This window comes from Gopherus evgoodei, chromosome 5 (genome assembly GCF_007399415.2).
Source record: "Gopherus evgoodei ecotype Sinaloan lineage chromosome 5, rGopEvg1_v1.p, whole genome shotgun sequence".
Lineage (NCBI taxonomy): Eukaryota > Metazoa > Chordata > Testudines > Testudinidae > Gopherus > Gopherus evgoodei.
The window spans coordinates 8,191,968-8,206,904 of NC_044326.1; the positions used below are offsets into that span (position 1 = coordinate 8,191,968).

The 14,937-nt window shown below is 41.8% G+C and overlaps 1 protein-coding gene across 3 annotated transcripts in view; it reads right to left on the bottom strand.

The window, feature by feature from the left end:
* The window catches only part of PTPRA (protein tyrosine phosphatase receptor type A), a 244,648-nt gene that overhangs the window by 201,562 nt on the left and 28,149 nt on the right, over positions 1-14,937 (bottom strand). The window lies entirely within an intron of this gene.

The window sequence follows — 14,937 nt, forward strand, 5'->3', positions numbered from 1 at the left end:
ACATGATCTCTCCTGTTCTGTAATCACTAGACTAATCAGGACTTACGAATTCAGTAGCATTTGCTCACTGCGAGACCGTGGGCAAGTCACTTACCCTTCCTCTCAGGTTTCTCCCTCTGTAAAATGGGGATATGAAGTTACAGGTAATGTTTTGTGGGCAGAGCTCCCTTTTGCCTGTGAAAAGTTTTCTTAAAAGTTAATAACTGGAATCAGACAGATACAAAATACAGAAAATGCAGCGTTGAAGTTATTAGAAAGGAAACTTGGGAGCAAGCCAATGATGCACAGAAAAGTTAGGAAAGCCACCAATGCTTCTGAACAGGAAAAATCAGAGGTCACCACAAGGTCTGATTCTTAAAATTAGATATGAAAGGTGCATTAGATCGTGCATTAGATCGTCTTGTCCCCTAGAGTATGGTTTCTCAAACAGAGGTCGCCGCTTGTGTAGGGAAAGCCCCTGGCGGGCCAGGCCAGCAAGTTTACCTGCCCTGTCCACAGGTGCGGCCAATTGCGGCTCCCACTGGCCGTGGTTCACCGCTGCAGGCCAATAGGGGCTGGTGGAAGCAGCAGCCAGTAAATCCCTCGGGCCCGCGCAACTTCCAGCATTTCCCATTGGCCCGGAGCAGCGATTCTTGGCCAGTGGGAGCCACGATCAGCCAGATCTGCGGACGGGGCAGGTAAACACACCGGCCTGGCCCGCCAGGGGATTTCCCTACACAAGCAGTGACCCCTGTTTGAGAAACCCTGCCCTAGAGTATGTCATTTCCTAATGTTTTGTCCATACCAGTTTTAACTGCCAAAAACAGTAGGTTTTTACTATCATTAGCCTTGCAAAGACAGTCCATGGAGGAGCAATCTGGATTTTCTTCTGCCTTGCACATTAAAAATACATCATCAGTTGATGTCTGATCGCAGAATCTTTATGATAGGTGATGCTGTAAGATGCAGAAAAACAGCTTGATTTTCAGATGGAGTTACAAATATTAATACAACCCTTTCAAGTCTCAGTATTCACAGACCAGCAAGACTCAAGACTAGGCATGTGAAAATGCCAAGGAAAGAACATCCTTTAGAATAATTTATTCTGAGCCACCTTTTTTTAAAAAGGTAAATATGATGCAGGGCTCGTGCAAAGCATTTGTACACCTCAACATTTTGAAAGGAATGCATGGCTCACATGCTCTTGAATCCGCTGTGTCCACTTTCTGGAGGTGTATGGTGGTGGTTTCAGTAAGGAAGGGAAATTTTAGGTGTTAGAAATTAAAGCAAATGACAAAAAGGATGTAGTTAATCAGGCAAAGTCTACAAACACAGCTAGGTTCTCAGACATGTCATTTCAGCTTGCTGAAATTCTGAACTGACTTTGGGGAATGGTAACCAGTCAAGGCCAATATAATAAGTTTGGCACTATAACTAGCCTTATACACCTGGGTGCTCATTAAGGGTATTTCTGAAAGCACCTTTTTACCCTCTGCACAGCCTCCAGGCTACTGACCAGAGTCCTGCTGCCACTTTGCAGCCCTCCCCACCTGATTATACACTGAATAGGCTAGGTCACAGGAGCCGATGCCCCACATGGATCTAGAAGAGCTATTTGATTCAATTAACATAAAATGGAGCACAGAATTGAAGTGACAGTACATTTGGTTTCTCCTATTTCCAGAATGGGGTAACGACCGACTGGCAGAGCTGCCTCTACTGGGGACTTCTGACCATGTCTTAAACTCTCAGGCTCTGATCCTACAAGATAAGAGGCTCAACGTTCTCAGTTTTCAGTGAAATCAAAGAGAGCTGAAGGTAACCAGCATCACGCAAGACTGAGCTCTTCGATAACTACTAGTAAACATCACAGCAGCAAAACAGAGAGACTAGAGACATCTGAATGCAGGTAGTCATACAAAAAATTCTCTCTGGATGTCTACTATTCATCTTTCCATCTCAACCTAGAACTTGGTGCACACCACCAAGGAAGGATGGATGGTCCAGTACTTAGGGCAAATTCAATTCCTTGGTCTGCCACAGACTGTGTGTGACCTTGAGTAAATCACTTTGTCTTTGTGTCTTGGTTCCCCATCTGTAAAATGGGGACAATAGCACTGCCCTACCTCACAGGGGTATTGTGGGTAACTACATTAAAGATTATGAGGTGCTCAGAGTACTTATGGCCCCAATTACTGTAATTAGATGAATAATGCAGCTGCTTGCCAGCTCCAGATAGGCTGCCACTGGGCAGGACGTGGAACCCTAGCTCTGGATGGTAGCAACCAAACAAAAAAGGCACCTCCCAGACTCTATGTTACCCCAGGTTGGTTCTGCTTCCAATTGAAAGTCGTGTGTTTCATGTGTCATGGAACATGAAATAAAAAGATACACAGCTGGCAACTGCAATTCACATGCGAGGCATGGGAGTGGGGCAATTCACCTGATAAAACTATTAGAGATCATGATTTCGTTAGTAATAACAGGACAGAGATCCATATGGCTTGGTTTAAGAGTTTGATAATGGGATACAGAGATATTCACCCTCATATTACAAGTAAAATCTGAGATCTTTATGAAAGGTAACAACATAAATCCAGCTTAGCAACTGACCAAAAGCTGTTGCTGTTCACCAGTCTGGTATGTGAAGTGAGCTGGTGGGTCCCTCTCCAATTCGTAACTGGTGCCCACATCAGACAAAATATCATCATGATTTGCACTAACTGACCCATCTGGTCAGCTGTTCCAGCAAAGGGGTCAAGGATTGCATGGGAGAATGAACTCTTTTGACCCCCCTTTAACATGGCCATTTTGGGTCACACATTAGGCACGCTGGCTGGAGAACTTGCATTACAGCATGAGTAGCAGCAACTGTCCTATGAACAGAGGCTTTCAGCCTTCCAGGATGTCTACCAAGTTAATACCTTTCAGCAATACTGGAGGCAGATTTAATTTTAACATTGAACACCACACTGGAGAGAACAAGCTACGTAGCCTGAAGTAACTAATAAAATTGCTCTAATTCCTCTTTGCTTACTGGCTATTTAAAATGACCAATGGTAGCCAAACCTTAATAAATGGGAACACACTGGGGAGAAAAACAGAATTACTGAACTGCAACAAACTGAAGAAAGTCCACAAGATCAGGGAGGTATTAAAATTCTGGATCCATCAGCTGAAGCCAGAAAAGATTTTAAAAACCTCTTTGCATTAGAAGCAGCTAAAAAAAAAATATACAAACAAACAAAAGGCACAGCACGAGGGAAGAAAAGTTATGAATGGGATAATACTACTGGTAAGCTTTTGACGGCTGCTGCGAGTAGGGGTAGACCCAACTTATGAATAGGTTAAAAAAATAAAGGAGGGGAGGGACTGACTCTATGCAGTTATCTGGCTGAAATCAGACAGATTCTACAGAACCCAGTGAAGTTGGACTCTTCAGTAGGGAAACCTAAAGAGAAGAATAAGGCTAGCTGGACTTTTCTGAATTAAACAAAAACCCTTTCTTTCAAAAGCTGAGCCTGAGTCAAGACATACAGATTCAAATCCCACTTTCCCCAAAGTGAAGAGGTGTCCCAGTACATTATAGAGAAGACTGAGAGGGGACATGATAGCAGTTTTCAGGTATCTAAAAGGGTGTCATCAGGAGGAGGGAGAAAACTTGTTCACCTTAGCCTCCAATGATAGAACAAGAAGCAATGGGCTTAAACTGCAGCAAGGGAGATTTAGGTTGGATATTAGGAAAAAGTTCCTAACTGTCAGGGTAGTTAAACACTGAAATAGATTGCCTAGGGAAGTTGTGGAATCTCCATCTCTGGAGATATTTAAGAGTAGGTTAGATAAATGTCTATTAGGGATGGTCTAGACAGTATTTGGTCCTGCCATGAGGGCAGGGGACTGGACTCTATGACCCTTCCAGTCCTAGAGTCTATGAGCATAAAGCCAGGTCATGAAGTTCAGAGACAGACTCACCCAACACACTGCACACAATTTGAGCTCTGAACTGGATTTAATTGGTTTTCTTTACCTTTTTCTCACAAGAACAGATCTGGAAGAGTCCATAAATCTACAGCTCTCCCTAACCCCTCTCTTCTTTCACCCAGCCTCACATCTGTCCCAAGCAAAAGGAGTCGAACTTCTCTGAAGCTTGGATGTGTTCCGATTCACTGTTTCAGGTCAGGCCCAAAACAGAAATGGACCCAAAAGAAAGTTCAGATGAACAATCAGGTCCAAATTTTCCCAAAGTTTTGGAGCATCCTAAGCAGTGTTATATTGGCCTCCTGCCCCCACTTCAATTTTAATTTAAAAAAAGATGAAATTAAAGAATGCAATGTCACAATAAGACAAGGCCAGTACAGCATACATGCACAACTCCATTACCTCCTACTGTTTCATGGGTGCATCCAAAGCACATTGATAAATTGGGGCTGATAGATGAATACGTGGACAGATTTGAAAAGACTGCATCCTAGATCCCCAATTCTAATGCAAGGAAAGTCACTGAGTGGACTGACTCATTGAGACAATAGATATGATATGGCACCCTAACTGTTCAAGTCTACTAAGGTTGGTGGCAAAAAAAAAAAAAATCTTTGGTCTCTGCTGAGGCTGTTTACAAGGGTGCTAATGCTGGATCAAATCCTGCTTCTTTTTGCTAGCCAGAAGGATATACTATCTATACATGTTATTTAAGCAATTACATAGTTTAACTTACATTTAGTCAGATTCTTAAATTTTTACTTTATTATGTTAAGAAGTACCATTTTCTGTTTACTATGTGATGACTTAATTATTTGGATGGAAATTCTAATAATTTAAAATGCACAAAACCTTTCTTTATTCAACAAAATTACTTTAAATATGTGGATAGATAGGGACATATGTTTATTCAAAACACATTTTGCATATAAAATTGATTAAACAAAAAATATCTATAATTAATTAGTTATTTGAACTGACTGACCAGAAACAATGTTTTTCAACTACTAATCTCACCCTCACATACCTAGTTTTTATTCATAGACTGGAATAAAATTCACTTCTTGAATGTTCAGTTGGCTTAACTTTGAATGAATTAGTCACCAAACTGAACTAGAAGAATATTCTGTCTGTACCTGCACAAGAGGCTGCTGCTGGCCAAAGTTAGTATAGCACTGCTACAAACTCTGATTTCAGGTGCTCAGACAGACAGTTGAACCACTGAACTGGAACTTTCTATAAAATTTGGCAGCAAACATACTGCTTCATTTGTTTGTGTTTGTATTTAATTTAAATGATTTTAAACAGATTATAAGTGTAGGTCTTCATATAAAATAAATTTAAAATTGTCAACCTAATAAGATTTTTTCACCCTGGGGTTTGTGGAGAGAACCTCTGATTTACCACAGGTGAACTCTTATTTCTCAGGAGTTAATTTTATGGCATCTTTTTATTCCTTGCTTCATTTAGAATTTTGTTAATTATTTCTTACAAATGATTCCTCCTTTCAGAAGGGCACTGCAGGCACAACTGTGTTGACAGGTTTGTATCCCAGCAGTGCTTAGAAGCCCTAACAAAGACCGGACTCCCATTGTGCTCTGCACTGTACAGATATAGCTAGAGACAGTTCCCTTCCCTGAAGTACCTAACATTTAAATAGACTAGACTGATAAATGAAGTATCACCCCCATTTTTATGGGTGGGCAGCTGAGGCAGACTGACTTACCATAGGTTATACCAAAAGTCTGTAAGGAAAGCTGTAGATTGAACCCAGGTTTCCCAAAAACAAATCCATTACCTTAAACTAAAAGACCATCCTTCATCACAACCTAAACTCTGCAGTTGGGAGGGGGAGGGGGGGAGCAGGGCAGCTGGAACTCAGATTGCCCCCGCAATTTCACTGGGAAGTTCAAGTTTGAAAGAATTCCACCTCTAAGTGAACCCCCTCGCAAGTCCTCCTCTCCCCAATATTTGTGGGAAACAAGACTTTCCTCTCCCTCCCCAGCTGCTTCTTTCTAGACCAAGTATCCTGGAGAGTCTGCAAACCTTGCAGGCACTAGAGCATTTTCTAATATCACAGGACCCAGCCTAGGTTTAACTAGGTTGGAGGCTCAGAGCAAAGTACATTACAGTTGCTCCTCCATCAGCTGGCATGTTGGCTTTCCCTACAGAAGTGATGTCAGAATGCAGATGATCCTCCATTACTGTTCAGGGGATTGATGCATCTCCCACTGGAACGCCTCTGCATCCCTCAATGACATTGGTACGCGATTATAGTAGGTCCACAAAAATGCTGGAAATTTTTGTGATCCTGCCAGCCCTTCGTCTCCTCAAGCAAACTGTCCGAACACCAAAACAGAGATCTCTAATTTAGGGTTGGTCCCTACAGTATATTCCACAGCGTTTCTTATAGTCCAGTCTTAAATGTCCCACACAATGGAGCATTCGCTGCTTGCTTTTCTTGGGAAACAGTTTAACACATCTCATAGTTAGGAAAACTTTTCTAAATGCCTAAATGAGCCTGTTTTATCCTTCTTTGGGCTACCCAAACCACTCTCTTTCTCTTGTCAGCATGAACACGTCTAGCCAGGATATTGAATATTCCAGGGCGCATGTGTTAATTTACACAATGTCCTGCATGCTGCAGTTTTCACACAGGAATGTGAGCTTAGAAAAGTTAGTTATGAAGTGCCAAGTGCTTTCTTGCTTTAGAGGGCCACACTCCTAAGGTCTCTCCCTCCGTCTTTTCTTAGCACAAACTTTATTTGGGCATAAGCTTTCGCGGACAAAAAAACCCAAAACACTTCTTCAGATGAAAGCTTATGCCCAAATAAATAGTTTAGTCTTTCAAGGTGTCACCGGACTCTTCGTTTTTGTGGATACAGTCTAACTCAGCTACCTCTCTGGTACTTAACACAACTGTGAAGCAGCAGGGTAGAATATTCAGTCAGTAACAGAGCATTAACAGGGGGCCTGGCTACAGCACCTGAGGCCCCTCTGTTGCCCAAAAGCAATGCAATCTTCTGAGGGAGGGCCTGGAGAGCCACTAGGCAGCCACACATTGCTGGGAACAGCTATAGTTCCTCTTTAAAGGAAAAATTGCATGTTCTCCACTGCTCAATTCTCTTATGGCCACCGTGTGACATCTTGCCCTGCACAACTATTACTGCCTCTCTCCAGCCTGAACTAGCAGCAAAAAGCCAGGTTTTATCTTTCTGTGTGGGTTTTTTTTAAGTTTGAATATGCCAGGTTTTTTATCTGAATCAATTTTCTCAATGTGCAATCTTGTAGCTTCTCTCAATTCACACACAAGTCAAGGGGAGACAGAAGCACCTGCCACCTTGCAGGATGGTGCCTTTAGTTCCTGGGAGACAGAAGTCCACCAGCTGGTATGAAACTCATGGCCATTGTTTACCGTGGACTGCACTGAACTTGAAAAGGAGCCATTCACCCATCTGCAATGCTCATTTCTGCTAATTAGTCATTTTGAAAACAGCTCAGTTGAATGTATAAGAGTAATTCTAGACTTGATGCTGCCAGGATTTACAAGCTGCTTGAACTGGGTAATTATACAGTATTGGAAGTCTCCCCACTAGACCATTTGAAACCATCCATTTTCATTTCCTCTCTCCAAACCAATGGGAACAAACCCAAAAACCCAACCCACAAACCCCTTCCTAATGTTTAAGCCAGAAAAACTAAATGCCCTGAAAACCATGTTTGTTTGTGTGATGAATACTGGCCAGGGGGGTGACCTGGCATACTCTCAACACCACTTTCAGTATTTCTGTTGAAGTGGCAGGGGATGCAGGCGCCAAATATAGCTAATGGAAACCTGAAACTGCACTCAGGTGCCAGGCCAGAGACTGTGTGACAAAGCAGATTCAGCAACAACTGGAAAACTGAGCTGTGTGAAGGGGTTGGCCAATACAAAAAGTTTAAGAATCACTACTCTACATTAACCATCAAACGACCACCTTCGGATGGTAACAGCTTTCAATTATTATAGTTGATCAAAGAACTGGAATGAACCACCATGAAGTTGAGCTGGCAACCTAGAGGTGAAAAACTCCATATCCTATTCCACATCACTTCAACCAAGCAGTATTCTGGATGCCTGCAGTACATGTGTCCATGTAGACGACCACCAGTTGGAACAGAACTTCACAGAAAGAGAAGGCTCATGCACTGTCACCTGTCCAAATGCTAAAATGTAGTTTAAACATAATACAAAGGGGTGTTAAGTGGAAGGAGGATGCAATGCTTGTCTACTGAGGGAGCAACCTTTCTACATCTAGTAAGAGAAATGAATACATGAGCTACTCTAATATGGAGCCAGCAATAGGGTCTTCAGAAACATGGGTGAACTAATGAATGAGAAACATACACCGTTATCCCTGTATCCAGCCTTCATATGTGAAGCACTACCTTCCCTGCTCTGCCTCTGATACAGAAAGGTCTTTCCAAGGTAACTGTGTCCTGCACATTGATGTCTGAATCCCTGTATCCCTCACATTGTAAATGGACCCTGAGGAGTACTCTTCATATTACACCTCTACCCTGATATAAATGCGACCCAATATAACACGAATTTGGATACAATGCGATAAAGCAGCATTCCGGGGAGGGGGGTGCTGCGCGCTCCGGTGGATCAAAGCAAGTACAATATAATGCAGTTTCACCTATAACGCGGTAAGATTTTTTGGCTGCCGAGGACAGCGTTATATCGAGGTAGAGGTGTACTTGTGCCTATTCACTTAAGCGAGGGGTGGCCAACCTGAGCCTGCGAAGGAGCCAGAATTTACCAAGGTACATTGCCAAAGAGCCATAGTAATACGTCAGCAACACCCTCTCCCCCATTAGCTCCCTCACTGCCAGTGCCTCCTGCTCACCGGAAGCCCCGCCCCCTCCTTCCCTTCCCGCACCTCCTGATCAGCTGTTTAGTGGCATGCAGGAGGCTGGGGAGGGGGTGGGAGGAGTGAGGGCACTGCAGGCTCAGGGGAGGGGACAGAAAGGAGTGCAGTGGGGGCAGGGCCCGTGGCAGAGCCAGGGGTTGAGCAGTGAGCACCCTCCAGCACATTGGAAAGTTGGTGCATGTAGCTCCAGCCCCCGAGTCGGTGCCTATACAAGGAGCCACATATTAACTTCAGAAGAGCCATATGTGGCTCTGGAGCCACAGGTTGGCCGGCGCTGACTCAAGCTGTCGTCAACTACCAGGGCAGCCCCTACGTTAAGGCTGCCGACCATCTCTTCCTGCATCAGCTCTTGTAGTAGTGCCCACATACAGGAGTAGTCATCCACCCAGACCTACCCAAGTTAGGTCTGTAATAAATTGTGTCTAAAACAAATTTAATAGGAATTGCTTTATTGGACTAAGCAGCTGCTAGTCCAGTATCCTTTGGGTCAGTTACTAGTACCAGCTGCCTCAGGCTAAGGTGTAAGAAGCCTTGCAATAGGCAGTTATGAGATTGCTTCCCCCTAGGGCAAGTTTCTCCTAGCCTCCATTAGCTGTAAACTGATATGTGCCCAGAAACAAGAAATGCAGACACACTGGCAACCAAGTGCTGTGATAACAATATAAGTGCCCACACTAATCAGTTTCTGATTGCCAAATAGTTTGCTCTATTTTGTACAGATGGTTAATACTACTACAAACTTTGTCAAGAAACTATGCTATGGATTTGTGGAGGCTTATCCCCTAACAGAATTGTCTTCTTACGTGCGGGGGGTGGGGGGGAAAAGAAGGGAGGGAGAGAGAACACCACAAATCCCTCTCCATGTGGAATCCACACTGGGCTGGAAAACAAGTCAAGTACATCTTCTGGCAAAAATATACTTTAACACCTATTGTTGAGCCCAGATGCAACCACCAGGGCTCTTTTCCACTATAGATGGAGCTTTAGTAACTGTTTCATTTCTCAGGGTTGTGTATCATATCCTGTGTTCTGACTGATGAAAAAGTTGTTTGTTAACCTACCAGGAAATGACTGGTTTTTCCAATGTAGCCTGTCGGCTCTACACTGGAGCTGACTATACAAACCGTTCCTACAGTTCTGGCAAGTGTTGAACACAGTATGTGGTTGATTTTTATTTTTTTGGTCTTTTTTAGAATTAGTCGGTTTCATTAGTTAACAGTCAGTTAGTTAAGGCTTTTATAATGAGCCTTGGCTTCTCTTAGTTTAATTATTTGGGACTGACTGGGTTGCTGAATTGTATGGTTAGGCAGGAGCTTTTTTCTTCTAGTGAGGGGAATGACTGCAAATTCTCTCTCTTGAAAGACTTCCTCACAAAGGTGTGGTAAAGGAATATTCTTATGTCTGGCTACCTACCGTGGAGCATCCAGGCGAGATGGCCTGGATTTGTTTGAAAATTCCTCAGCTTCCTGAAACTGCACAATCAAATGACAGCACAGCTGTCTCAGCCTTTCATATCTTTGTGGTAGACAAACTGCGTACAATGCAGTTTACAGTCTGTGTGTTTCAGATGAGACCTTATTAACCGATGGCCTCTGCTCTTGGTTAGCTGTTAAAATTCAATGGCCCTTTTGGCCACAGTATGCATTTGTCTGGTGTCTTTACCAACACTGGTAAATTCTGCCCAAAGTGCTGGTTGGTTTCTCCCCTATGGCTCAGAGGTGAGCTTACACTCAGGAATATGAAGGGGGGCAGGGCGAGACAGAAAGCAGCTACATCATGGAAGATGCTTGCTTATGGTGGCAGGCGACTTATTTCTGAGGAACCAAAGGGCATGACTCATCAAGTGGGGAGGAATCGGGGAAACAGTCGTTCTGCAGCATTTCTCTTATTTGAAGGCCTGATTCTCCACTCCCTTGCACCAGTACAACCGCATTGATTTCAAGTTGGCATAAAAGAGTGGAGAATCAGACTCACAAAGCAGTGTAATACATTCACAAAACAATGTATGTTTTAATTCACCGCTCAGAGAAGCGACTTAACTGAGGCTATGACAAATTGCTGAAGGATCATCTCTGTACCTGGGACAAAGGAACAGGCCAATGCCAACCCAGCTCTGAGCTAGCAGTGCCAGGGTAAGTAGAGGCAGAGTAGTCCACTTGATTTCCACTTCTTTTTCCTGCTGTACTCCTCCATTCTTTGCTACCATGCAATGAAAAGGGGCAATGGCAGTGGATCCTTGCCAGAGTATTTGAAGCACTGTAAGGGTTGGGAAGGTTAAAGATATTTTTCCCCCTACCTGCTGAGAGGGAGATCCCTTCAGATATCAGCACCTGTGCAGAAGGACTGACATTAACAGATGGTCTTTTCTCCAAGGTAGTGACGTTTGCTCCTAAACAAAAATGTTCGCAGACTGAAAGCATGTTACTAAAGGCTAAATTCAGAGTAGAAAATAGGGAAAGAGAAACCAGTTCTGAAGAAGGGGGACTGTCTATCACTTTCTTTAAAAAAAATAAAACACAGAAGTGACATATGATATCCTTGGTTGCGTTGTTGGTGCAGATGGAACTCAGGACTGCTGAATGTAAAAGCCTGCCCCTCAACTCTTGACACAAAGGACCAGGTCCCCGAGAGAAAGAGACTCTTGGGCTCTTACAGGGTGGACACGGTCTTCAAGAAATGCATGTAAACTCCTTCCTTACCAGCAGGCTGACAACAAGCTATGACGTTGCTAGATACAATCTTCATGGAAAACATGTCAGAGCCATTTATGTGAAATCAGGTATTGATTTTGTGGAAGCCCTACCAACCATTTCACTTCACTGTGACATTGTAAGTAGGTCAGTTTAAAATTGTGAGTATTTATAAGCCTTCTGATGAAGCTTGGGAAACCACATCTCTACCGATACTTCAACATCTATCCATCTACGTTGGGGACTTCAATTGCCATCACACCTCATGGGGCTACAAGAAATCTGACAAAAATGGACCAGATGTCATATACTTGGCTTCTATAAGTGAGTTGTATCTCTTGCATGACCTTAAGCAGCCAGCAACCTCTCTTTCTGCACAGTGGAAGCAGGGCTAATCCCCTCACCCCTGCAGGGACCCAACTCTTATCAGACTCCTGTGGAGTTCATGAAAAAGCTTCCCACACAACCGGCACTACCCCATTCTCATTCAGATCAGAGAGATGATTCTCATAGTAATCTCTAAACTGGATGACTCTCACAAAACTGGGCGACTGGCAGAAGAAATTCAATACTGATCTATGCGAAGTAACGCATAGTGGAAAACAATCACAACTATACATACAAAAATGGTGTCTAGGTTAGCTGTTGCCACTCAAGAAAGATCTTGGCTTCATTCTGGATAATTCTCTAAAAATATCAACTCAATGTGCAGCAGCACTCAAAAAAGCTAACAATGTTAGGAACTAGTAGGAAAGGGATCAATAACAGTAATACATAAATCTATGGTACATCCACACCTTGAATATTACATGCAGTTCTGGTTACATAATCTCAAAAAAATACATTAACATTGGAAGAGGTACAGAGAAGGGCAACAAAAATGATTAAGGATATGGAACAGCTTCCATATGAGGAGAGATTGAAAAGATTGCGACTGCTCAGCTTGGAAAAGAAAGAGACTACTAATGGGGGATATGACAGAGGTCTATAAAATCATGTATGTTGTGGACAAAGTGAATAGCCCCGCGTAGCTGTGGTGTGGCTCCTCATCTCATGCTAGTCTACCAGGAGGACTTTCCAGAATCCACATTGCTAAATGGCTAAAACGTGTGATGGTGTAGTGCCTACCCAAGACCTTTTGGGCTTTTTTTTTTTTTTTTAAATACATCTCTTATCTTCCTACTTTATATTTTGAACCTTTTTCTAGCTTTGTTCTACTTACGCATTTGCTAATAAACCCACCAACTTGTCAGCAGTAGCAGATTCATCAACTCCTTTATATGGTTCAGCCATTATAGGGAGACATGGACCCATTCTGATACTGTTACATACACATCCATGTACCATCATTCCATTTCCAAGTCTCTGTGGTATACCACTACTGCATAAGCAGGGGGAAGAACATGTACACATTTCAGTCTGTAAACAGTGAAATATTCTATTTCAGGTGGGAACCACCCCCCGATCCTGAGGAGAATTTTCATTATTTTCCAGAAGCTGAGACATTTATTTAAACATGAAAATCATCACTATCCCACTCACTGACAACTCTAAGACTTTTCTATTTTTGGTTAGAGATAATACATACCAGAATTACATTGAGGATAAACCATCTGTAATTCCTCTCTCCCCTGTACACGACTGGTATATGCTGTCAACTCTTAGTCCTTTAGTTATAACTCTGTACATTGTGACTAACAGACTTGGTAGGTTTTTTAAATGCAAATTTATTTTGTGCTCATGATAGCGGATAAAAATTGTTTTTTTTTAAAAAGGAAAATCTAGATTTTTTTTATTTCAATCAAATCTTTTATTTAAATGAAATACTTTTAAATAAACCTATTTAAAAATAAATTTTAAATTGTCAACCTATGTTAAGACCTACACTTACTATAAATCTATTAAAATAATTTAAGTTAAATAAAAAAATACTAAGCAGAATGTTTGCTGCTGAATTTTAAAGAAAGTTCAATTATTTCAGTAGTTTGAGTAACTGTCTGAACACTGGAACTAGAGTTTGCTGAAGTACTAAACAGCTTTGGCCACCAGCAGTTTCTTCCGCAGGGGCAGAGAAAACATTTTCTTCAAGTAGTTCAGTTCAGTGACTAATTCATTCAAAGTTAAGCCAACTGGGCATTCAAGAAGTGGGAAAGCTAGTTTTCCTCTTCCACTCTATGAATAAAAACTAGATGTGAGAGAATGAGACCTACTAGTCTGAAAATCTTGAAGAAATTGTGACTGGATACAATCAGTTCAACTAACTAACTACAGATATTTCCTCTGTTAAATGAATCAGTTTTAAATGAAAAATGTTTTAATACACATTTTTCCTATGTATCCAACACATTTAAAGTGGTTTTGTTTAATAAAAATATTAAATGCTGTTTTTGTAAATTTTCAACTGAATTTCCATCTAAAGAGAGCCTGACACAAAAGGGGGGGGTTAAAAAAAAAGTCATCTAGTAAATAAGAAGTGTATCATTCATCATTTTCTAACAATACAAATGTAAAATTTTAAACTTATGTTTGTTCAGATTCTTAAACTATGTAACTGCTTAAATAATGTAAATAGATCTACTGTATCCTCCTGGTTAACAAAAGCAGCATCAAATTTAGAGTAAAGATTATACTGAGTTGCATGTCAAGAAGTTTTAATGGTTACCAATCAATGGAAAAAAAAAAATCAGCCTCTCTTTAGGAAAGTAACTAAACAGTACAAATGAAAAACATGATTAAAATCACTGATTTAAATCAAGGTTTTCTGGTATACACATATCTAACCAACCCTGACAAACCTCATATCAATTTCTACACTCCTCCCTAGACAAAAGATCTTGAAAGCCTGCTCCAGGAAAAAACAAAACAAGAAACCACAACACAAACCCCAAAAGCAGTATCAATCTGTTCATGCAGCAGCAGAGACAAACCAGAGTTAATCATGCAGACTGCCTTGATGCTTCTTTCTCTAGCATACCACTTGGTATAACCTAAAAAAATTATCAGACCTGACTAATTCACAGCCTGGCCAGTCTTTACATCTGGGTATCTGAAAGGTTTCATTGGTAACCAATCTGGTAACATGTCTGTGCCAATGATTTATCAACTCAGAGATTTTTCCCTCCCCCAATCTGAATAAAAACAGGCATTTTGCAAACTGATTGAAATTAACCACAGCTCACTATATTCAGCTAAAGTCTACTCTTGCAAGAAAATCTTTGAGGATTATCCAAGCTTGCCAGTTTATTACAGACTCATAGACTCTAGGACTGGAAGGATCTCGAGAGGTCATCGAGTCCAGTCCCCTGCCCTCATGGCAGGACCAAATACTGTCTAGACCATCCCTAATAGACATTTATCTAACCTACTCTTAAATA